General features: G+C 42.1%; 26 non-coding genes across 26 annotated transcripts; all 26 read left to right on the top strand.

The window, feature by feature from the left end:
- The first annotated feature begins 78 nt into the window (after positions 1–78).
- Positions 79–191, top strand: trnal-caa (transfer RNA leucine (anticodon CAA)). Its single transcript has 2 exons — positions 79–116; positions 146–191. It is a non-coding gene; the product is annotated as a tRNA-Leu (tRNA).
- Positions 192–282: 91 nt separating this feature from the next.
- On the top strand, positions 283–395 carry trnal-caa (transfer RNA leucine (anticodon CAA)). The gene is made up of 2 exons: positions 283–320; positions 350–395. It is a non-coding gene; the product is annotated as a tRNA-Leu (tRNA).
- Positions 396–895: 500 nt separating this feature from the next.
- Positions 896–1008, top strand: trnal-caa (transfer RNA leucine (anticodon CAA)). Its single transcript has 2 exons — positions 896–933; positions 963–1008. It is a non-coding gene; the product is annotated as a tRNA-Leu (tRNA).
- A 91-nt stretch (positions 1009–1099) lies between these two features.
- trnal-caa (transfer RNA leucine (anticodon CAA)) lies at positions 1100–1212 on the top strand. Its single transcript has 2 exons — positions 1100–1137; positions 1167–1212. It is a non-coding gene; the product is annotated as a tRNA-Leu (tRNA).
- A 295-nt stretch (positions 1213–1507) lies between these two features.
- trnal-caa (transfer RNA leucine (anticodon CAA)) lies at positions 1508–1620 on the top strand. Its single transcript has 2 exons — positions 1508–1545; positions 1575–1620. It is a non-coding gene; the product is annotated as a tRNA-Leu (tRNA).
- A 91-nt stretch (positions 1621–1711) lies between these two features.
- Positions 1712–1824, top strand: trnal-caa (transfer RNA leucine (anticodon CAA)). The gene is made up of 2 exons: positions 1712–1749; positions 1779–1824. It is a non-coding gene; the product is annotated as a tRNA-Leu (tRNA).
- Positions 1825–2304: 480 nt separating this feature from the next.
- Positions 2305–2417, top strand: trnal-caa (transfer RNA leucine (anticodon CAA)). The gene is made up of 2 exons: positions 2305–2342; positions 2372–2417. It is a non-coding gene; the product is annotated as a tRNA-Leu (tRNA).
- A 91-nt stretch (positions 2418–2508) lies between these two features.
- Positions 2509–2621, top strand: trnal-caa (transfer RNA leucine (anticodon CAA)). The gene is made up of 2 exons: positions 2509–2546; positions 2576–2621. It is a non-coding gene; the product is annotated as a tRNA-Leu (tRNA).
- A 295-nt stretch (positions 2622–2916) lies between these two features.
- Positions 2917–3029, top strand: trnal-caa (transfer RNA leucine (anticodon CAA)). Its single transcript has 2 exons — positions 2917–2954; positions 2984–3029. It is a non-coding gene; the product is annotated as a tRNA-Leu (tRNA).
- A 91-nt stretch (positions 3030–3120) lies between these two features.
- On the top strand, positions 3121–3233 carry trnal-caa (transfer RNA leucine (anticodon CAA)). Its single transcript has 2 exons — positions 3121–3158; positions 3188–3233. It is a non-coding gene; the product is annotated as a tRNA-Leu (tRNA).
- Positions 3234–3713: 480 nt separating this feature from the next.
- Positions 3714–3826, top strand: trnal-caa (transfer RNA leucine (anticodon CAA)). Its single transcript has 2 exons — positions 3714–3751; positions 3781–3826. It is a non-coding gene; the product is annotated as a tRNA-Leu (tRNA).
- Positions 3827–4306: 480 nt separating this feature from the next.
- trnal-caa (transfer RNA leucine (anticodon CAA)) lies at positions 4307–4419 on the top strand. Its single transcript has 2 exons — positions 4307–4344; positions 4374–4419. It is a non-coding gene; the product is annotated as a tRNA-Leu (tRNA).
- A 91-nt stretch (positions 4420–4510) lies between these two features.
- trnal-caa (transfer RNA leucine (anticodon CAA)) lies at positions 4511–4623 on the top strand. Its single transcript has 2 exons — positions 4511–4548; positions 4578–4623. It is a non-coding gene; the product is annotated as a tRNA-Leu (tRNA).
- A 295-nt stretch (positions 4624–4918) lies between these two features.
- Positions 4919–5031, top strand: trnal-caa (transfer RNA leucine (anticodon CAA)). The gene is made up of 2 exons: positions 4919–4956; positions 4986–5031. It is a non-coding gene; the product is annotated as a tRNA-Leu (tRNA).
- Positions 5032–5122: 91 nt separating this feature from the next.
- trnal-caa (transfer RNA leucine (anticodon CAA)) lies at positions 5123–5235 on the top strand. The gene is made up of 2 exons: positions 5123–5160; positions 5190–5235. It is a non-coding gene; the product is annotated as a tRNA-Leu (tRNA).
- Positions 5236–5734: 499 nt separating this feature from the next.
- trnal-caa (transfer RNA leucine (anticodon CAA)) lies at positions 5735–5847 on the top strand. Its single transcript has 2 exons — positions 5735–5772; positions 5802–5847. It is a non-coding gene; the product is annotated as a tRNA-Leu (tRNA).
- Positions 5848–5938: 91 nt separating this feature from the next.
- trnal-caa (transfer RNA leucine (anticodon CAA)) lies at positions 5939–6051 on the top strand. The gene is made up of 2 exons: positions 5939–5976; positions 6006–6051. It is a non-coding gene; the product is annotated as a tRNA-Leu (tRNA).
- A 295-nt stretch (positions 6052–6346) lies between these two features.
- On the top strand, positions 6347–6459 carry trnal-caa (transfer RNA leucine (anticodon CAA)). The gene is made up of 2 exons: positions 6347–6384; positions 6414–6459. It is a non-coding gene; the product is annotated as a tRNA-Leu (tRNA).
- A 295-nt stretch (positions 6460–6754) lies between these two features.
- trnal-caa (transfer RNA leucine (anticodon CAA)) lies at positions 6755–6867 on the top strand. The gene is made up of 2 exons: positions 6755–6792; positions 6822–6867. It is a non-coding gene; the product is annotated as a tRNA-Leu (tRNA).
- Positions 6868–6958: 91 nt separating this feature from the next.
- trnal-caa (transfer RNA leucine (anticodon CAA)) lies at positions 6959–7071 on the top strand. The gene is made up of 2 exons: positions 6959–6996; positions 7026–7071. It is a non-coding gene; the product is annotated as a tRNA-Leu (tRNA).
- A 480-nt stretch (positions 7072–7551) lies between these two features.
- trnal-caa (transfer RNA leucine (anticodon CAA)) lies at positions 7552–7664 on the top strand. The gene is made up of 2 exons: positions 7552–7589; positions 7619–7664. It is a non-coding gene; the product is annotated as a tRNA-Leu (tRNA).
- A 91-nt stretch (positions 7665–7755) lies between these two features.
- trnal-caa (transfer RNA leucine (anticodon CAA)) lies at positions 7756–7868 on the top strand. Its single transcript has 2 exons — positions 7756–7793; positions 7823–7868. It is a non-coding gene; the product is annotated as a tRNA-Leu (tRNA).
- A 295-nt stretch (positions 7869–8163) lies between these two features.
- Positions 8164–8276, top strand: trnal-caa (transfer RNA leucine (anticodon CAA)). The gene is made up of 2 exons: positions 8164–8201; positions 8231–8276. It is a non-coding gene; the product is annotated as a tRNA-Leu (tRNA).
- A 91-nt stretch (positions 8277–8367) lies between these two features.
- trnal-caa (transfer RNA leucine (anticodon CAA)) lies at positions 8368–8480 on the top strand. Its single transcript has 2 exons — positions 8368–8405; positions 8435–8480. It is a non-coding gene; the product is annotated as a tRNA-Leu (tRNA).
- A 500-nt stretch (positions 8481–8980) lies between these two features.
- Positions 8981–9093, top strand: trnal-caa (transfer RNA leucine (anticodon CAA)). Its single transcript has 2 exons — positions 8981–9018; positions 9048–9093. It is a non-coding gene; the product is annotated as a tRNA-Leu (tRNA).
- A 91-nt stretch (positions 9094–9184) lies between these two features.
- trnal-caa (transfer RNA leucine (anticodon CAA)) lies at positions 9185–9297 on the top strand. The gene is made up of 2 exons: positions 9185–9222; positions 9252–9297. It is a non-coding gene; the product is annotated as a tRNA-Leu (tRNA).
- The last annotated feature ends 152 nt before the right edge of the window (positions 9298–9449 follow it).

Genomic DNA, 9449 nt, shown 5'->3' with positions numbered 1-9449 from the left:
TTCTGCATCAAAACATAATATGCTTAGATTGAGAAGCAATTTAACAACTCTACTGGAAAAAGATCAACACACTGTTGTGTCAGAATGGCCGAGCGGTCTAAGGCGCCAGACTCAAGGTTATGCCCTTTCTCCAAAACAGAGAGATTTCTGGTCTCCGAATGGAGGCGTGGGTTCAAATCCCACTTCTGACAAGTGTTTTGATTTTTCTGCATCAAAATATAATATGCTTAGTTTGAGAAGCAATTTAACAACTCTACTGCAAAAAGTTTAACTTACTTTTGTGTCAGAATGGCCGAGCGGTCTAAGGCGCCAGACTCAAGGTTGTGCACCTTCTCCAAAACAGAGAGATTTCTGGTCTCCGAATGGAGGCGTGGGTTCAAATCCCACTTCTGACAAGAGTTTTGATTTTTCTGCATCAAAACTCAATATTCTTAGATTGAGAAGAAATTTAACAACTCTACTGGAAAAAGATCAACTGACTGTTGTGTCAGAATGGCCGAGCGGTCTAAGGCGCTAGACTCAAGGTTATGCCCCTTCTCCAAAACAGAGAGATTTCTGGTCTCCGAATGGAGGCGTGGTTTCAAATCCCACTTCTGACAAGAGTTTTGATTTTTCTGCATCAAAACGTAATATTCTTAGATTGAGAAGAAATTTAACAACTCTACTGGAAAAAGTACACCCCACTCTTGTGTCACAATGGCCGAGCGGTCGAAGGCGCCAGACTCAAGGTTGTGCACCTTCTCCAAAACAGAGAGATTTCTGGTCTCCGAATGGAGGCGTGGGTTCAAATCCCGCTTCTGACAAGAGTTTTAATTTTTCTGCATCAAAACATAATATGCTTAGATTGAGAAGCAATTTAACAACTCTACTGGAAAAAAGTTTAACTTACTTTTGTGTCAGAATGGCCGAGCGGTCTAAGGCCCCAGACTCAAGGTTGTGCACCTTCTCCAAAACAGAGAGATTTCTGGTCTCCGAATGGAGGCGTGGGTTCAAATCCCACTTCTGACAAGAGTTTTGATTTTTCTGCATCAAAACATAGTATTCTTAGATTGAGAAGCAATTTAACAACTCTACTGGAAAAAGTTCAACTCCCTCTTGTGTCAGAATGGCCGAGCGGTCTAAGGTGCCAGACTCAAGGTTGTGCACCTTCTCCAAAACAGAGAGATTTCTGGTCTCCGAATGGAGGCGTGGGTTCAAATCCCACTTCTGACAAGAGTTTTGATTTTTCTGCATCAAAACATAATATTCTTAGATTGAGAAGAAATTTAACAACTCTACTGGAAAAAGTTCACTTCACTCTTGTGTCAGAATGGACGAGCGGTCTAAGGCGCCAGCCTCAAGGTTGTGCACCTTCTCCAAAACAGAGAGATTTTTGGTCTCCTAATGGAGGCGTGGGTTCAAATCCCACTTCTGACAAGAGTTTTAATTTTTCTGCATCAAAACGTAATATGCTTAGATTGAGAAGCAATTTAACAACTCTACTGGAAAAAGATCAACACACTGTTGTGTCAGAATGGCCGAGCGGTCTAAGGCGCCAGACTCAAGGTTATGCCCTTTTTCCAAAACAGAGAGATTTCTGGTCTCCGAATGGAGGCGTGGGTTCAAATCCCACTTCTGACAAGTGTTTTGATTTTTCTGCATCAAAATATAATATGCTTAGTTTGAGAAGCAATTTAACAACTCTACTGCAAAAACTTTAACTTACTTTTGTGTCAGAATGGCCGAGCGGTCTAAGGCGCCAGACTCAAGGTTGTGCACCTTCTCCAAAACAGAGAGATTTCTGGTCTCCGAATGGAGGCGTGGGTTCAAATCCCACTTCTGACAAGAGTTTTAATTTTTCTGCATCAAAACATAATATGCTTAGATTGAGAAGCAATTTAACAACTCTACTGGAAAAAAGTTTAACTTACTTTTGTGTCAGAATGGCCGAGCGGTCTAAGGCCCCAGACGCAAGGTTTTGCACCTTCTCCAAAACAGAGAGATTTCTGGTCTCCGAATGGAGGCGTGGGTTCAAACCCCACTTCTGACAAGAGTTTTGATTTTTCTGCATCAAAACATATTCTAAGATTGAGAAGCAATTTAACAACCCTACTGGTAAAAGATCAACTGACTGAGCGGTCTAAGGCGCTAGACTCAAGGTTATGCCCCTTCTCCAAAACAGAGAGATTTCTGGTCTCCGAATGGAGGCGTGGTTTCAAATCCCACTTCTGACAAGAGTTTTGATTTTTCTGCATCAAAACATAGTATTCTTAGATTGAGAAGCAATTTAACAACTCTACTGGAAAAAGTTCAACTCCCTCTTGTGTCAGAATGGCCGAGCGGTCTAAGGTGCCAGACTCAAGGTTGTGCACCTTCTCCAAAACAGAGAGATTTCTGGTCTCCGAATGGGGGCGTGGGTTCAAATCCCACTTCTGACAAGAGTTTTGATTTTTCTGCATCAAAACTGAATATTCTTAGATTGAGAAGAAATTTAACAACTCTACTGGAAAAAGTACACCCCACTCTTGTGTCAGAATGGCCGAGCGGTCTAAGGCGCCAGACTCAAGGTTGTGCACCTTCTCCAAAACAGAGAGATTTCTGGTCTCCGAATGGAGGCGTGGGTTCAAATCCCACTTCTGACAAGAGTTTTGATTTTTCTGCATCAAAACATAATATTCTTAGATTGAGAAGAAATTTAACAACTCTACTGGAAAAAGTTCACTTCACTCTTGTGTCAGAATGGACGAGCGGTCTAAGGCGCCAGCCTCAAGGTTGTGCACCTTCTCCAAAACAGAGAGATTTCTGGTCTCCTAATGGAGGCGTGGGTTCAAATCCCACTTCTGACAAGAGTTTTAATTTTTCTGCATCAAAACATAATATGCTTAGATTGAGAAGCAATTTAACAACTCTACTGGAAAAAGATCAACACACTGTTGTGTCAGAATGGCCGAGCGGTCTAAGGCGCCAGACTCAAGGTTATGCCCTTTTTCCAAAACAGAGAGATTTCTGGTCTCCGAATGGAGGCGTGGGTTCAAATCCCACTTCTGACAAGTGTTTTGATTTTTCTGCATCAAAATATAATATGCTTAGTTTGAGAAGCAATTTAACAACTCTACTGCAAAAAGTTTAACTTACTTTTGTGTCAGAATGGCCGAGCGGTCTAAGGCGCCAGACTCAAGGTTGTGCACCTTCTCCAAAACAGAGAGATTTCTGGTCTCCGAATGGAGGCGTGGGTTCAAATCCCACTTCTGACAAGAGTTTTAATTTTTCTGCATCAAAACATAATATGCTTAGATTGAGAAGCAATTTAACAACTCTACTGGAAAAAAGTTTAGCTTACTTTTGTGTCAGAATGGCCGAGCGGTCTAAGGCCCCAGACGCAAGGTTTTGCACCTTCTCCAAAACAGAGAGATTTCTGGTCTCCGAATGGAGGCGTGGGTTCAAACCCCACTTCTGACAAGAGTTTTGATTTTTCTGCATCAAAACATATTCTAAGATTGAGAAGCAATTTAACCACCCTACTGGTAAAAGATCAACTGACTGAGCGGTCTAAGGCGCTAGACTCAAGGTTATGCCCCTTCTCCAAAACAGAGAGATTTCTGGTCTCCGAATGGAGGCGTGGTTTCAAATCCCACTTCTGACAAGAGTTTTGATTTTTCTGCATCAAAACATAGTATTCTTAGATTGAGAAGCAATTTAACAACTCTACTGCAAAAAGTTTAACTTACTTTTGTGTCAGAATGGCCGAGCGGTCTAAGGCGCCAGACTCAAGGTTGTGCACCTTCTCCAAAACAGAGAGATTTCTGGTCTCCGAATGGAGGCGTGGGTTCAAATCCCACTTCTGACAAGAGTTTTAATTTTTCTGCATCAAAACATAATATGCTTAGATTGAGAAGCAATTTAACAACTCTACTGGAAAAAAGTTTAGCTTACTTTTGTGTCAGAATGGCCGAGCGGTCTAAGGCCCCAGACGCAAGGTTTTGCACCTTCTCCAAAACAGAGAGATTTCTGGTCTCCGAATGGAGGCGTGGGTTCAAACCCCACTTCTGACAAGAGTTTTGATTTTTCTGCATCAAAACATATTCTAAGATTGAGAAGCAATTTAACCACCCTACTGGTAAAAGATCAACTGACTGAGCGGTCTAAGGCGCTAGACTCAAGGTTATGCCCCTTCTCCAAAACAGAGAGATTTCTGGTCTCCGAATGGAGGCGTGGTTTCAAATCCCACTTCTGACAAGAGTTTTGATTTTTCTGCATCAAAACATAGTATTCTTAGATTGAGAAGCAATTTAACAACTCTACTGGAAAAAGTTCAACTCCCTCTTGTGTCAGAATGGCCGAGCGGTCTAAGGTGCCAGACTCAAGGTTGTGCACCTTCTCCAAAACAGAGAGATTTCTGGTCTCCGAATGGAGGCGTGGGTTCAAATCCCGCTTCTGATAAGAGTTTTGATTTTTCTGCATCAAAACTCAATATTCTTAGATTGAGAAGAAATTTAACAACTCTACTGGAAAAAGTACACCCCACTCTTGTGTCAGAATGGCCGAGCGGTCTAAGGCGCCAGACTCAAGGTTGTGCACCTTCTCCAAAACAGAGAGATTTCTGGTCTCCGAATGGAGGCGTGGGTTCAAATCCCACTTCTGACAAGAGTTTTGATTTTTCTGCATCAAAACATAATATTCTTAGATTGAGAAGAAATTTAACAACTCTACTGGAAAAAGTTCACTTCACTCTTGTGTCAGAATGGACGAGCGGTCTAAGGCGCCAGCCTCAAGGTTGTGCACCTTCTCCAAAACAGAGAGATTTCTGGTCTCCTAATGGAGGCGTGGGTTCAAATCCCACTTCTGACAAGAGTTTTAATTTTTCTGCATCAAAACATAATATGCTTAGATTGAGAAGCAATTTAACAACTCTACTGGAAAAAGATCAACACACTGTTGTGTCAGAATGGCCGAGCGGTCTAAGGCGCCAGACTCAAGGTTATGCCCTTTCTCCAAAACAGAGAGATTTCTGGTCTCCGAATGGAGGCGTGGGTTCAAATCCCACTTCTGACAAGTGTTTTGATTTTTCTGCATCAAAATATAATATGCTTAGTTTGAGAAGCAATTTAACAACTCTACTGCAAAAAGTTTAACTTACTTTTGTGTCAGAATGGCCGAGCGGTCTAAGGCGCCAGACTCAAGGTTGTGCACCTTCTCCAAAACAGAGAGATTTCTGGTCTCCGAATGGAGGCGTGGGTTCAAATCCCACTTCTGACAAGAGTTTTGATTTTTCTGCATCAAAACTCAATATTCTTAGATTGAGAAGAAATTTAACAACTCTACTGGAAAAAGATCAACTGACTGTTGTGTCAGAATGGCCGAGCGGTCTAAGGCGCTAGACTCAAGGTTATGCCCCTTCTCCAAAACAGAGAGATTTCTGGTCTCCGAATGGAGGCGTGGTTTCAAATCCCACTTCTGACAAGAGTTTTGATTTTTCTGCATCAAAACGTAATATTCTTAGATTGAGAAGAAATTTAACAACTCTACTGGAAAAAGTACACCCCACTCTTGTGTCACAATGGCCGAGCGGTCGAAGGCGCCAGACTCAAGGTTGTGCACCTTCTCCAAAACAGAGAGATTTCTGGTCTCCGAATGGAGGCATGGGTTCAAATCCCGCTTCTGACAAGAGTTTTAATTTTTCTGCATCAAAACATAATATGCTTAGATTGAGAAGCAATTTAACAACTCTACTGGAAAAAGTTTAAGTTACTTTTGAGTCAGAATGGCCGAGCGGTCTAAGGCGCCAGACTCAAGGTTGTGCACCTTCTCCAAAACAGAGAGATTTCTGGTCTCCGAATGGAGGCGTGGGTTCAAATCCCACTTCTGACAAGAGTTTTGATTTTTCTGCATCAAAACATAGTATTCTTAGATTGAGAAGCAATTTAACAACTCTACTGGAAAAAGTTCAACTCCCTCTTGTGTCAGAATGGCCGAGCGGTCTAAGGTGCCAGACTCAAGGTTGTGCACCTTCTCCAAAACAGAGAGATTTCTGGTCTCCGAATGGAGGCGTGGGTTCAAATCCCACTTCTGACAAGAGTTTTGATTTTTCTGCATCAAAACATAATATTCTTAGATTGAGAAGAAATTTCACAACTCTACTGGAAAAAGTTCACTTCACTCTTGTGTCAGAATGGACGAGCGGTCTAAGGCGCCAGCCTTAAGGTTGTGCACCTTCTCCAAAACAGAGAGATTTTTGGTCTCCGAATGGAGGCGTGGGTTCAAATCCCACTTCTGACAAGAGTTTTGATTTTTCTGCATCAAAACTCAATATTCTTAGATTGAGAAGAAATTTAACAACTCTACTGGAAAAAGTACACCCCTCTCTTGTGTCAGAATGGCCGAGCGGTCTAAGGCGCCAGACTCAAGGTTGTGCACCTTCTCCAAAACAGAGAGATTTCTGGTCTCCGAATGGAGGCGTGGGTTCAAATCCCACTTCTGACAAGAGTTTTGATTTTTCTGCATCAAAACATAATATTCTTAGATTGAGAAGAAATTTAACAACTCTACTGGAAAAAGTTCACTTCACTCTTGTGTCAAAATGGACGAGCGGTCTAAGGCGCCAGCCTCAAGGTTGTGCACCTTCTCCAAAACAGAGAGATTTTTGGTCTCCTAATGGAGGCGTGGTTTCAAATCCCACTTCTGAAAGGAGTTTTAATTTTTCTGCATCAAAACATAATATGCTTAGATTGAGAAGCAATTTAACAACTCTACTGGAAAAAGATCAACACACTGTTGTGTCAGAATGGCCGAGCGGTCTAAGGCGCCAGACTCAAGGTTATGCCCTTTTTCCAAAACAGAGAGATTTCTGGTCTCCGAATGGAGGCGTGGGTTCAAATCCCACTTCTGACAAGTGTTTTGATTTTTCTGCATCAAAATATAATATGCTTAGTTTGAGAAGCAATTTAACAACTCTACTGCAAAAAGTTTAACTTACTTTTGTGTCAGAATGGCCGAGCGGTCTAAGGCGCCAGACTCAAGGTTGTGCACCTTCTCCAAAACAGAGAGATTTCTGGTCTCCGAATGGAGGCGTGGGTTCAAATCCCACTTCTGACAAGAGTTTTAATTTTTCTGCATCAAAACATAATATGCTTAGATTGAGAAGCAATTTAACAACTCTACTGGAAAAAAGTTTAACTTACTTTTGTGTCAGAATGGCCGAGCGGTCTAAGGCCCCAGACGCAAGGTTTTGCACCTTCTCCAAAACAGAGAGATTTCTGGTCTCCGAATGGAGGCGTGGGTTCAAACCCCACTTCTGACAAGAGTTTTGATTTTTCTGCATCAAAACATATTCTAAGATTGAGAAGCAATTTAACAACCCTACTGGTAAAAGATCAACTGACTGAGCGGTCTAAGGCGCTAGACTCAAGGTTATGCCCCTTCTCCAAAACAGAGAGATTTCTGGTCTCCGAATGGAGGCGTGGTTTCAAATCCCACTTCTGACAAGAGTTTTGATTTTTCTGCATCAAAACATAGTATTCTTAGATTGAGAAGCAATTTAACAACTCTACTGGAAAAAGTTCAACTCCCTCTTGTGTCAGAATGGCCGAGCGGTCTAAGGTGCCAGACTCAAGGTTGTGCACCTTCTCCAAAACAGAGAGATTTCTGGTCTCCGAATGGAGGCGTGGGTTCAAATCCCACTTCTGACAAGAGTTTTGATTTTTCTGCATCAAAACTCAATATTCTTAGATTGAGAAGAAATTTAACAACTCTACTGGAAAAAGTACACCCCACTCTTGTGTCAGAATGGCCGAGCGGTCTAAGGCGCCAGACTCAAGGTTGTGCACCTTCTCCAAAACAGAGAGATTTCTGGTCTCCGAATGGAGGCGTGGGTTCAAATCCCACTTCTGACAAGAGTTTTGATTTTTCTGCATCAAAACATAATATTCTTAGATTGAGAAGAAATTTAACAACTCTACTTGAAAAAGTTCACTTCACTCTTGTGTCAGAATGGACGAGCGGTCTAAGGCGCCAGCCTCAAGGTTGTGCACCTTCTCCAAAACAGAGAGATTTCTGGTCTCCTAATGGAGGCGTGGGTTCAAATCTCACTTCTGACAAGAGTTTTAATTTTTCTGCATCAAAACATAATATGCTTAGATTGAGAAGCAATTTAACAACTCTACTGGAAAAAGATCAACACACTGTTGTGTCAGAATGGCCGAGCGGTCTAAGGCGCCAGACTCAAGGTTATGCCCTTTCTCCAAAACAGAGAGATTTCTGGTCTCCGAATGGAGGCGTGGGTTCAAATCCCACTTCTGACAAGTGTTTTGATTTTTCTGCATCAAAATATAATATGCTTAGTTTGAGAAGCAATTTAACAACTCTACTGCAAAAAGTTTAACTTACTTTTGTGTCAGAATGGCCGAGCGGTCTAAGGCGCCAGACTCAAGGTTGTGCACCTTCTCCAAAACAGAGAGATTTCTGGTCTCCGAATGGAGGCGTGGGTTCAAATCCCACTTCTGACAAGAGTTTTGATTTTTCTGCATCAAAACTCAATATTCTTAGATTGAGAAGAAATTTAACAACTCTACTGGAAAAAGATCAACTGACTGTTGTGTCAGAATGGCCGAGCGGTCTAAGGCGCTAGACTCAAGGTTATGCCCCTTCTCCAAAACAGAGAGATTTCTGGTCTCCGAATGGAGGCGTGGTTTCAAATCCCACTTCTGACAAGAGTTTTGATTTTTCTGCATCAAAACGTAATATTCTTAGATTGAGAAGAAATTTAACAACTCTACTGGAAAAAGTACACCCCACTCTTGTGTCACAATGGCCGAGCGGTCGAAGGCGCCAGACTCAAGGTTGTGCACCTTCTCCAAAACAGAGAGATTTCTGGTCTCCGAATGGAGGCGTGGGTTCAAATCCCGCTTCTGACAAGAGTTTTAATTTTTCTGCATCAAAACATAATATGCTTAGATTGAGAAGCAATTTAACAACTCTACTGGAAAAAAGTTTAACTTACTTTTGTGTCAGAATGGCCGAGCGGTCTAAGGCCCCAGACTCAAGGTTGTGCACCTTCTCCAAAACAGAGAGATTTCTGGTCTCCGAATGGAGGCGTGGGTTCAAATCCCACTTCTGACAAGAGTTTTGATTTTTCTGCATCAAAACATAGTATTCTTAGATTGAGAAGCAATTTAACAACTCTACTGGAAAAAGTTCAACTCCCTCTTGTGTCAGAATGGCCGAGCGGTCTAAGGTGCCAGACTCAAGGTTGTGCACCTTCTCCAAAACAGAGAGATTTCTGGTCTCCGAATGGAGGCGTGGGTTCAAATCCCACTTCTGACAAGAGTTTTGATTTTTCTGCATCAAAACATAATATTCTTAGATTGAGAAGAAATTTAACAACTCTACTGGAAAAAGTTCACTTCACTCTTGTGTCAGAATGGACGAGCGGTCTAAGGCGCCAGCCTCAAGGTTGTGCACCTTCTCCAAAACAG

The sequence above is a fragment of the Astyanax mexicanus genome, chromosome 15, assembly GCF_023375975.1.
Source record: "Astyanax mexicanus isolate ESR-SI-001 chromosome 15, AstMex3_surface, whole genome shotgun sequence".
NCBI lineage: Eukaryota > Metazoa > Chordata > Actinopteri > Characiformes > Acestrorhamphidae > Astyanax > Astyanax mexicanus.
Note: the sequence above shows the minus strand (reverse complement) of the source record. Positions and strands in the feature narration are given on the sequence as shown.